This window comes from Saccostrea echinata, unplaced genomic scaffold, assembly GCF_033153115.1.
Source record: "Saccostrea echinata isolate AGI-Se365-2 ecotype Australia unplaced genomic scaffold, CSIRO_AGI_Sech_v1 ptg000009l, whole genome shotgun sequence".
Lineage (NCBI taxonomy): Eukaryota > Metazoa > Mollusca > Bivalvia > Ostreida > Ostreidae > Saccostrea > Saccostrea echinata.
The window spans coordinates 30,610,435-30,622,158 of record NW_026889758.1 but is presented as its reverse complement, the minus strand read 5'-3'; positions in this window follow the sequence as shown (position 1 = coordinate 30,622,158).

The following is an 11,724-nucleotide window of genomic DNA, read 5'->3' as shown; positions in this document are numbered from 1 at the left end:
GCCGCTTTCCTTCATATATGATATGCATGTATATGACTTCTTTTTACCTAAGGAATCCATGTTTCCTGGGGAGCCTTGTCATTTTTAGGCCATAACGCGTATTAATTACTCTTAAAATAACACTTGGGGTCAAGACCCCCGCCCTGCACCGGATTACAAAATATTTTACCTAAAACCAGGGCCGTCGCTAGGATTTTAAAATGGGAGTCCGAGGAGGGTCTGACGGAGTACTTTCTCCTGAGCCAGAAAATGGTTTGTAGATGGGTACTATTTCGGTGGGTTCTAGTGCATTCTTGAAGTTCTGCACCATTTTCCCCCATAAATTAAAATAACGAAATACAGTAGCATTGATTTAAACAGATGAATAATGAATTAATTTTGTTTCAAAAATGAAATTTTCGACTGTTCTTTAAAAAAGGAGGTGCGATTGTACTAAACGCAATCCACGGTCCGTTGAAAACTACACATTTCCTTTATTGTTTACTGTGTAATTTTTCACTATAAAGAAAACATGAATCACCAGAAAAGATAACAAATATAGATTTTAGGTAAAGAGGTATCTTACTGATTATGTTTTTTTTATTTTAAGTTTATGTGCCTCGAATAAATGGTGTTGCTTTTAAAATGTTTCAGCTTTCAGAAAATTACAAATTTCACAGGTCTGAATTTTTTAGCGAAATAATTAATACTTTGAAATAATTATCTGGGAATAGAATGTTTTCCAGTCTGGTCCAAGAAACCAACACTCTGTGATCACTTTATTATCTCAAAAGTGACTGGAAAGGTTTGGGGTGGGCGGTTTTAGTATATTTACTGAAGAATTGTATTGTATATATAATGACTAGGCTAGATAAATATAGAAATTCTCATACAACTTATTATATGGAGTCATATATGTGTAAAGGTGTGTTACTGTTTGTGTAAAATAAATTTTAATTATGTAAAGTTTATGGGCGGCGGAAAGGGTAAGGAAAGACGTTAATGCAAAACTCACAATGAATTTTGAAAAAAATAAATTACTGAGATACAAAAAAATAGCTTGAAATAAAATCAACAGACTCAGTTTCAAAATCAACAGACTATATTACAAAATGCTCGATCACCGACGCAAACCAACAGTCGTTAACTGAATTGACGCTAGATGGCGTGCAAAAAAGAACAGTCTGACCTGTGGAATGAATTGATACTATATACAAGTGAAACAAACAAAATACCCCCACCCCCCAAAAAAAATTACAAGGGGGGACTTTTGGACACCGGGTGAACCGGTGTAAAGACGAATAATGACCCCCATAGAATAATGACCGGGGGTCATTTTTCGCCATCGAATAATGACCCCCGGTCATTATTCGACGTCGAAAAATGACCCTTTTGCCCGTAGAAAAAGTGTCATCACCCTAAAAATCTGCATACCCCACGTGAAGAAAAATGACCCCCGTAGAATAATGAAATCTTGTGGATTAAAGAGAATTAAAGTTGAAATTTTTAGGGGGCAAAATAAAAATAATAAACCAAGAGACCTGTTGACCAAAATGCTCACCTGAGCTAAATTGGGAATAAATCGATGATATGTTGATTTCATGACTTTGTACAATCATTGCTGTTTTTAAGATTAATGCGATGATTCAGAATCTAGAAAATTAAAAGATTTATCGAGCCCAAAAGGCGAGGTGAACATTGTTTTTTTTTTCGATGGTGAAAATCATCGTACTGACAGAGTTAGAGTTAACATAATAAGCATAACCAGTATTTATTTTGAATTTGAAATCTAGTTTTGGTGCAATGTAGAAAAAATAAATGTCAGGCATAGCATCGAAAGGGGAAATGGGGCATTATAAGAAGCGAAATGACAAGTTAGCCAAAAAATATCTTTGATGAACCCCTTAAAAAGTCTATTGATGCAAAGAGGATTTCCTTTTACTCTACTGTATCAAAAAGTTTTGGATAGGGCAACCAGACTTGCAATGATTATTTTCAAGTGAAAAAATAAAAATGGCGTTTATGAAAATGGAAGGGGGAGGATACTCTACCCCACCCTTAATTCTATGTGCCTGAATGTTCACCATGTCCACTCAATTAGGAGAGATTTTTTTAACTATACTGTATAAAAAAGAGGGTGTGTTTACAAGACTTTCAATGAACATTTTCAAACTAGAAATTGCTAAAATTTACATTCAGAAAAAGGAGGGGTGAGCAATCCCCCACCCCCTTCTCCGATTCTTTGAGCCTGAATATTATGTTAATTTGAGTGGAATTCGGATGCAGGTGAAATAACTTTTCAGAGTTGTTTTCAATCTATTTCGTTCAATGTTGGAAAAATAAATCCTTATATTCACCTGGAAGGTCAATTAAATGGTCTGTCTTCAACGATAAATTAAAAACATTTATCTACTTCAATATACACTGTATTGACATCTTTCCATATTTATTTGACAAATGTACATGTATCACTGTTTTAAAGTGGATTTCTAAAGAAAATTATTCCTCTTACATGTATGTATCCTATTCTCAGACGACCACGCTAACAGACTTGAATGTACATATGTACATTATACTGGGATCCTTCATTATTACATCTATATATTTATAAAGAAATTCCCATAGACCACTGTTTATAAATAAAATTTAATGCATATTATGCTATTGTATATATTTCAGACATGCAGAAATTTTATGTCCTTTTTATGTTTGCCACGTCTGCTTTATATTTGGACGTCCTACTGACTATAGACGCTAAAGACCAACTTACAACTAAATTGTCTGACAAGCGGGATGGCTTCATCGTCATCTTTACTTATTTACGTAGTAATATTCCGCTATCATTTGCATATGATGTTAACGTCTACCAAATTATTCGATACACAAGAACACGATTAATTTTTAAATCGAGGCAGGCTACTGACAGATACATGTAAGTTGATGTTACAGGGGTTTCAACAACCTCGTTTAAAGTCAGCATTTCGTAAATTCAATGGTCGTATCAATGACCCTGTCAACAAATATAACCTATAATTGGGTCAATTGTTTGGCCTTTTTTTCTATACTTAATTCGACAACGGAATGTCCCCTGATTTATTTATAGGGCTCACGGCAGGTGTGACGGGTCAACAGGGGATGCTTACTCTTTCTAGGCACCTGATCTTACCTCTGCAATTTTCTAGGGTCCTTTTTTATGCCCTGTTAACAGAATTGTATTGTTTGTGGATATTTTAAAATCATCACTGTTTGTTATTTTCACCTTTTTTTTTATTAGGAATTATTTACATTTGCAAATATTTTTCTTAGATGAACCTATTGATGAGAAAATATGTTCAATTCTGTATGAACTTATTAGGGGGTCAGAGGTCATGGCGTGACCGAATCACACAGCGAGATGATATCTTGTCTACATATTTCTGTCACGGTGACACTGATTTCGGAACTTCTAAGCCGTTAAAGCGATGAAAAAGATAAAATTATTGAAATATATATGTTTTTTTCGTTCAACAAATGATCATTAGTTCTTTCTTCGGTGTGAAGAATGTTTTTAATTAGCCTAAAATCACGCTTACCTTTTAACCCGAAATTCCTTTGAAGGTATGTAAACTGAAGACGATACTACCGCTTTTGACTTCATATATTAAGAACTCATACAATAATAGTAAGATTATTCTCAGTAGCGATCATGGTTTTTTTTCATTATGAACAGATATTTCCTGAACTGGACTGTTGAACATCAATGTAAGTATTCAAATGTTGGAGCGAGGCGAACTCTCAAGACCAAACAGCTTCTAGGTCATTGCGCGTCACAACATAGCAATACGGCGGGCCGTTCGTGTAATAAATGCAGTTCTTTTCAGAATTCTCGTCTCAAATGTAAATAAAAGTAATAAACAACAATGTTAAAAAGTTCACTGGGAAATGAACTTGGTTGGTACGTGATCAAATCTTCTGAGAAGCCCTTCGGGCTTCACAGGATTTGATCACGTGACCAACCAAGTTCATTTCCCAGAGAACTTTTTAACATTGTTGTTTATTTCTTAAATATGTCCACAGGAGGTCGTTCGCACGAGATATTATGTCATTTGAGATACATTCTACCTCATTTACACACCCTTTATGTCATTAAAAAATATTTATTTACATTTGCAAATATTTTTCTTAGATGAACTTATTGAAAAGAAAATATGTTCAATTCTGTATGAACTTATTAGGGGGTCAGAGGTCATGGCGTGACCGAATCACACAGCGAGACGATATCTTGTCTACATATTTCTGTCACAGTGACACAGTTTCGGAACTTCTGAGCCGTTAAAGCGATGAAAAAGATAAAATTATTGAAACATATATTTTTTTTTCGTTCAACAAATGATCATTATATCTTTCTTCGGTGTGAAGAATGTTTCTAATTAGCCTAAAATCACGCTTACCTTTTTAACCCGAAATTCCTTTGAAGGTATGTAAACTGAAGACGATATACCACCGCTTTTGACTTCATATATAAAGAACTCATACAAGAACAGTAAGATTATTCTCAGTAGCGATCATTGTTTTTTCATTACGAACAGATATTTCCTGAACTGGACGGCTTAACATCCATGTAAATATTCAAATGTTGGAGCGAGGCGAACTCTCAAGACCAAACAGCTTCTAGGTCATTGCGCGTCACAACATAGCAATACGGCGGGCCGTTTGTGTAATAAATGCAGTTCTACTCAGAATATTCGTCTCAAATGTAAATAAAAGTAATAAACAACAATGTTAAAAAGTTCACTGGGAAATGAACTTGGTTGGTACGTGATCAAATCTTCTGAGAAGCCCTTCGGGCTTCACAGGATTTGATCACGTGACCAACCAAGTTCATTTCCCAGAGAACTTTTTAACATTGTTGTTTATTTCTTAAATATAAATATTACATTGCATAACTTCCCGTATTTCTTTCCGAAAACCTATCTCATTCATTTTTTTTCATTCGCTTTTTAAAAAATAAAGTTGATCGTACTCAAAGCATGCTGAATACTTTGAGAGACATGTTTACTATTGAAAAGCTAGAACATCCCATTTGTCTGTTATTAAGCTACATGTATGAATGTCTATAATCAGTCAAATATCCAAATATGAAACAAATGGAAGACAGTCATAAAGGGAGATTACGTTAAGAGTTATAACCAATAGTAGCCATTTTGCGATTTTCAATATGTGCTGAGAACACAAAAGGCTTAAAAGATAGAAACATGCATGTAAATGTAATGCTGTTTTATTGCATTTTAATTGCGCCTTCGTCCAGTGTTAATCAAAAAGGGCATAAAGAAGAATTAAACATTGAGGTTCAAACCTTGACATCAATCACCTGTTATAAATTGTGTATCTGTTGGAAAACGGGTCATTTTCCAACGGGGGTCAATTTTTTATAGGACGCACATATAAAAATATGACCCCTAGGGCTCTTTTTCTACAAAAAAATTAATTTTTTCTACGGCTGGGGGGTCATTTTTTGTTAAAAAATGACCCCTCCGGTCATTAATCTATGAGGGTCACTATTCGTCTTTACACCGACATTGAATCTGGCTTTGGAATCATTTAATTTCAATTTTGAATGAAATGTTTCCCATGCAACTGCGAATGCATATCATGCATATCTGTTCAGAGATATTAAAGGACAATTCAAGTTTTATAATTTACATTCTCATTAGATGTAACATTTTTAATTTCTTGTTTTTTTCCCGCCACAATCTATACCAAAGAATCAATTATATATTCATAACAAATGTTTGCTATTTGTAAACATTTGTGTGTTAGACTGTGTCTTCCCGAATAAAACTGAAAGACGTTTAAAATCGTTCAGTTAGTAACTTGGTCTCTAAAATGCAAAAAGGTCTTATTTATAACCAACAAGTTGGATATCAACAGTCTCATTTGAAATCATCATGTCGAAAGTTCTATGATTGATACAAGGACCTTATCAGCAAATATAATCTATCATTAGGACAAATGCTGACTGACGTTTTTTATGCAGATTGTTAGACCACTATTTATACACTAAAATTTCTACGGATTTTTCGGTTTACCCGATCATGACAAGGAGCACACAGCGGGTGTGACAGGTCGACAGGTGATGCTTACTCCTCCATGGCACCTGATCCCGCCTCTGATTTTTCGGAGGTCCGCGTTTGCTCTGCTCCAAATTTGTTGTTTAAATGGTTTATGAGCTTAAATACTGTTCGTTTTCTCTATATTACATCGCTTCTATAATTTTTGCAATTTTAAAACATTTTTTTTTAAATTAATTCTCCGTATATAGACGATAGTAATATTAGCATTAGATGCATCCCTGCTTTTTCTTCACCCACATATTGAAATCAACTTCCAATGCCATATCAGGGCTTTCGTAAATATACAATTCTTTGGTCAGTTTATAGTTCAAAACATAACAAAGGAATAAAAATCCTCAGAAAAATATCTCGTGCAAACGACATTAAATGTCGTGCAAACGAGATATTAAGTTCGTGCGAACGAGATAATGTCATGCGAACGAGATGATAAGTTTTGCAAATGACATAATAAGTTGTGGAAACGACATATAATAATACATGCCAACAGTATCATATCTAGTACAAACGAGATAATATTTCCACCATATGAAGTAAATAAAAATTTGCATGTCCTTAATATACCACCCATGGCTGTTGGAACCGGGGGGGGGGGGGGGCATAATTTTGCCGATATATAGAATACTATATAAAACATAGCTACTGTATGCATGCCTGTGCCCACTCAATAATAACGTCTGAAGACCTTTTCTCTTTTTTTTGCTTGTCAAGGAACTTTGGTAGTTGATAGTGTCGATCCCCCAACTGAAAATGTATGGTTGTGTCCCCTCAAAGTGAAATTGCTTCCTACGGGCCTGCCACCGTATAATTGAATGAAACCTTACATTAAAAAGTCTCCTACAGCGAATTGACAAGTGGTATAATAAGCCAATGACAATTTAATCAAAATAAAAATTAGAGGTTTTATGTTTGACTAGGTCGATCAATTTCTTTATTAATTGTCATAAAATATTTAAAAGTCCTCATTTCCATCGTCTTTCTGAATAATGCAAACGCAGTGATGTTTGTTAATGAATCGATTCTAATTGTTTGCTTTCTGTAGGTCTAGTAAGATGGAATATGACTTCCGATCTGACGGATAACAAACAACAACAATTTTGACCGAAAATATATCTGTGGCAAAACATGACATAAAACGGGTGATTGGAATATACAGCTGGTTAATTTTTTGGTCATATCTGTCCATTCCATCGTTTTTTTGAAAACTTGCAAAATATCTGACAAAAGAAAACAGAAAAAAAAGAAATCTTTGAGAAACATCTTTGGCCCCGTGTGTCAATATTAAAATTGAAACAACTTTAAAGGTGCTTAGTCACAGATTTGAACTTAATATTTTCTCAAATTTTCTATCACGACTTATATATTGCAATAGCATTTCACACGAAAATATAATTAGAAACTTATTTTATCTGGAAATTATTGGAACTACGAATTCCGGGACGCGTTTGATTTACACATCTTTGCACTTACACAAATTTTAACTTTGTCCTTAATATTTAAGAAAAGAAGCGATTTTGTTATGTATTAATGAAAAATATTACATCTATAATCCAGAAAATTCAGAGTAGAAATGTTCGAAAGCAAAACCAGCTCACCGGTATTATCAGTACGTGCTCTGTGATGTGTACAGAGTTTAACAAATTGAACACACCCGTGAAACGTAAACTGTTTTTGTAAACAGGGCTCGAGCTCTGTTATTGTTAATGTTTACAATTCACCGGGTGTGTTCAATTGTTAAACTCTACACACACCACTGCGCACGGACTTACAAAACTGTGAGTGGGTTTTGCTTTCGAACATTTCTACTCTGAATTTTCTGGGTTATAGTTTTAATATTTTTCATTAATAAACAACAATATTGCCACTTTTCTTAAGTATTAAGAATAAAATTAAAATATGAGAAAGCGCAAGGATGTGTCAATCCAACGCGTCCAGAAATTCGAAGTTTTAATAACTTCGAGATGAAATAAGATTTTTATTATATTTTAGTATGAAATGCTATAGCAACATACAAGTCATGAAATTATACAGAAAATCTGAGAAAATATTAACTTCAAATCTGTGTCAAAGCACCTTTAAATTTAGAATGTCTGTAATGTTAGTGAAAGCAATTGGTCATGTTCTAGTAGGGGCAAACATTATACTAGGTTTGATCTCTATAACACCTCAATATCGGGTAGCCGGTGGCTAGTTTTACTCTCAATCTTTAATTTTTTGACCTCAAAATGAATAGGTCATCATCTTCTCCTTAAGGGAAACCAATGTACCAGGTTTAATTTCTGTCAAGCAAATGGTTCTCAAGATATTGAACAGACATCACTTGGTCTACCGATCGACTGACCTACCGACAGGGGTATTTAAAGCAATATGCCGGCTTTTTTAAGGGAGCATAAGAATAAATACAATTTACATGGATTGAATTGCATGAAGAATTGTTTTAACGTACCTTAGTGCTCTTGGCGTTGGAAATGTTAATTATTAGTTTCTTTAATTGATTCTTTGTAAAGCAAAATGAAAGGCAGCAAATAAGGAGTTTGGTCCCAGTTCCTGCCTGATATTTTCAGATCTCCATCTATCAGGTGTTTCCAGTGATAATTCATTTAGCCAATTCTTGCATTCCCATCGTCAAAAAATCAATCTCCTGGTTTGTAGTCAAAAAGAACTTGTAATTCATTAATATTTTCTTGGAAGATAAATTCTCAAATATCTGCAATAAAGGGGATAGACTTTGATTTGTTGAGGAACGTCAAGTGCATTTTGCTTATATTTTCTATACAAAATGAGGAGTGTCTCAGGTCTTACATTTTTATGTTTCCGCAAAAAAAGTTTTGTTTCGTTATTCAAAATGTAATATATTATAGGTATATATATTATTGGGAGACGTAAACATCATATGCAGGTGAAAGCGGAATATTATATTATATAAATAAGGAAAGTTTACATTGGAAAAGCTGAAGACATCTCGTACTTTGTCATACAGTTTTAGTCGTAAGTTGGCCCTTATCGTCTATCAATTTCAAGTCTTCAAGTACTTTCGTGTAGAATCAGTGATTTTTAACAAAGTACTTTTGTTGATGACCAATCAAGATATACGAAAATGTGCAAGTTCCATTTTTTAATTGAAGAAGTAGTTGTCTATATTTTCAAAAATCCTTCTTTTTTTTTTATTTTTCGTGACGAATGGTTATATAAAGTGAAGAAAAGTCGCTATGTTATTTTAAATTTTCTAAAAGTTCTTAAAAATTTTTGGAATTCGCATTTGATTTACACCACTTCTAGAATATCCTGTAGCGTCTGAAATTTCTTCTTTACAGCGGTAAATATTTTTGTAAGGAGTAAAGATTGGGGCTTTATAGAACAATTATTGGACTAGGGAATATTTTTTGTTTGTAAGGATTTTTATGAAGTTTAGGAATCAAGTATAGGTAGGGAAGATCGAACTCACCTCATTTCACTGGAATGTTAAAGGTGCTTGGACACAGATTTGAAGTTAATATTTTCTCAAATTTTCGGTATAATATCATGACTTATATGTTTTTATAGCATTTCACATGGAAATAAAATTTTAAAAAATTATTTTATCTGGAAATTATTGAAACAACAAATTTCGGGACGCGTTTGATTGACACATCTATGCACTTTCACAAAATACACTTTATCCTTAATACTTAAGAAAAGTAGAAATTTTGTTGTGCATTAATGAAAAATATTAAACTATAATCCAGAATATAAAGAGAAGAAATGTTAGAAAACAAAACCAACTCACCAGTATTGTCAGTCCATGCTCAGTGATGTGTGCAGAGTTTTACAAATTGAACACACCCGTGAAACGTAAACTGTTTTTGTAAACAGGGCACGAGCTCTGTTATTGTTAATGTTTACGTTTCACCGGAATTTTTCTGGATCATAGTTTGTATATATTTCATTAATACACAACAAAAATTATACTTTTCTTAAGTATTAACGATAAAGGTTGCTTTATGAAAGTGCTAGGATGTATCAATCAAACGCGTCCCGAAATTTGTAGTTTCAATAATTTCCAGATAAAATAAGTTTTTTTTATTCTATTTCCGTTTGAAATGCTATTGCAATATATAAGTCATGATATTATACCGAAAACTTGAGAAGATATTAACTTAAAATCTGTATCCAAGCACCTTTAAAAGTTTTAAATTAACACCAAAGTGTGATTTTGAAGAAAGTCATCCTTAGAAAGTAAACTGTGAGTGTAAGTTGGATTTCCAGATGTAGAATTAAAATTAAGTTCTAAAATAGTTATAACAAGCATTCTGAGAGTATTGCATTAGCAATACTAGTCCCCTACCGGCAAGTGTAATCTGGTTCCCGTTAAAAATTGAAAATGCCATAATTCCGTTAAAAATCATTGAAGCGGAACGAAATGCAAACTTGATCTATAAGTAATCAAGTTAAGTCACACACCAAAAATCAGCTCAATATATGCAAGCGTTTAGAAAAAAAATCGCGGAAAACCCTAAAAAAAAATTGAAAAGGTCGTAATTCCGTCAAAAATCAATTAAGCGGAACGAAATGCAAAGTTGATCTGTAACTCATCAAGATACACTCACATACCAAAAATTAGCTCAATATCTGCAAGCGTTTAGGAAAAAAGTGCGGAAAACCAAGTGGGACAGACAGACAGAGGGACAGACGGACAGACAGACAGACGGACGGACAGACTCAGAGGAAACCTATAGTCCCCTCCGGTTTCACCGGTAGGGGACTAATAATGAGCCTTTCAAAGAAAGACTATATTTTTACAAGCCTTGTCTGCTGGAACCGAAACATACTGGTTATTTTAGTCCCCTACTGGTGAAACCGGAGGGGACTATAGGTTTCCTCTGAGTCTGTCCGTCCGTCTGTCTGTCTGTCTAGCTGTCCGTCTGTCCCTCTGTCTGTCTGTCAGTCTGCAATTTTCTTCTAAACGCTTTCACATATTGAGCTGATTTTTGGTATATGACTTTACCTTGATAAGTTATAGATCAAGTTTGCATTTCCTCCCGCTTCATTGATTTTTGAAGGAATTATGGCATTTCAATTCTTAACGGGAACCAGATTACATGTACACTTGCCGATAGGGGACTAGTATTGCTAATGCAATACTCTCAGAATGCTTGTTTGTTTTGTAGACTTTTTATCACCTCCGATTTAATGAAAACGGAAGGATAGATGGTTCGCATATTGCCTTTAAACTTTCTAATACGGTTCTTTCATATATTTTTTTAAACATGTAATCCACTCCGACATATGATCAGTTTTTCCCTTTCATGTTTAGCCAACGTCTGGCATAATCTTTGACAGAATTTATAATAGAAACGAAGTTCTGTCGCCGTATTTAGTCCCTTTTAAGATAATTGCTTTTAGATCTTCATTTTCAACTATATCAAAATCACCAGTAATGACGTGTCCAGCGGGACTGTAGTTGAAAGAAGAAGAGCAAGAACACGAGGTGTTTAAATGTTCAATATCACTGCAAGGCTTGTTCATAATTGAAAAGTTTGGAAGCAACATTAGGGGTATATCTGTAAGAAATGCAGGATGTAGACTTGTACTTGAAATATGGTGGAATGATAGACTGAATTTTTTGTGATTAGGAATGTTACTAATGTTAATAGCA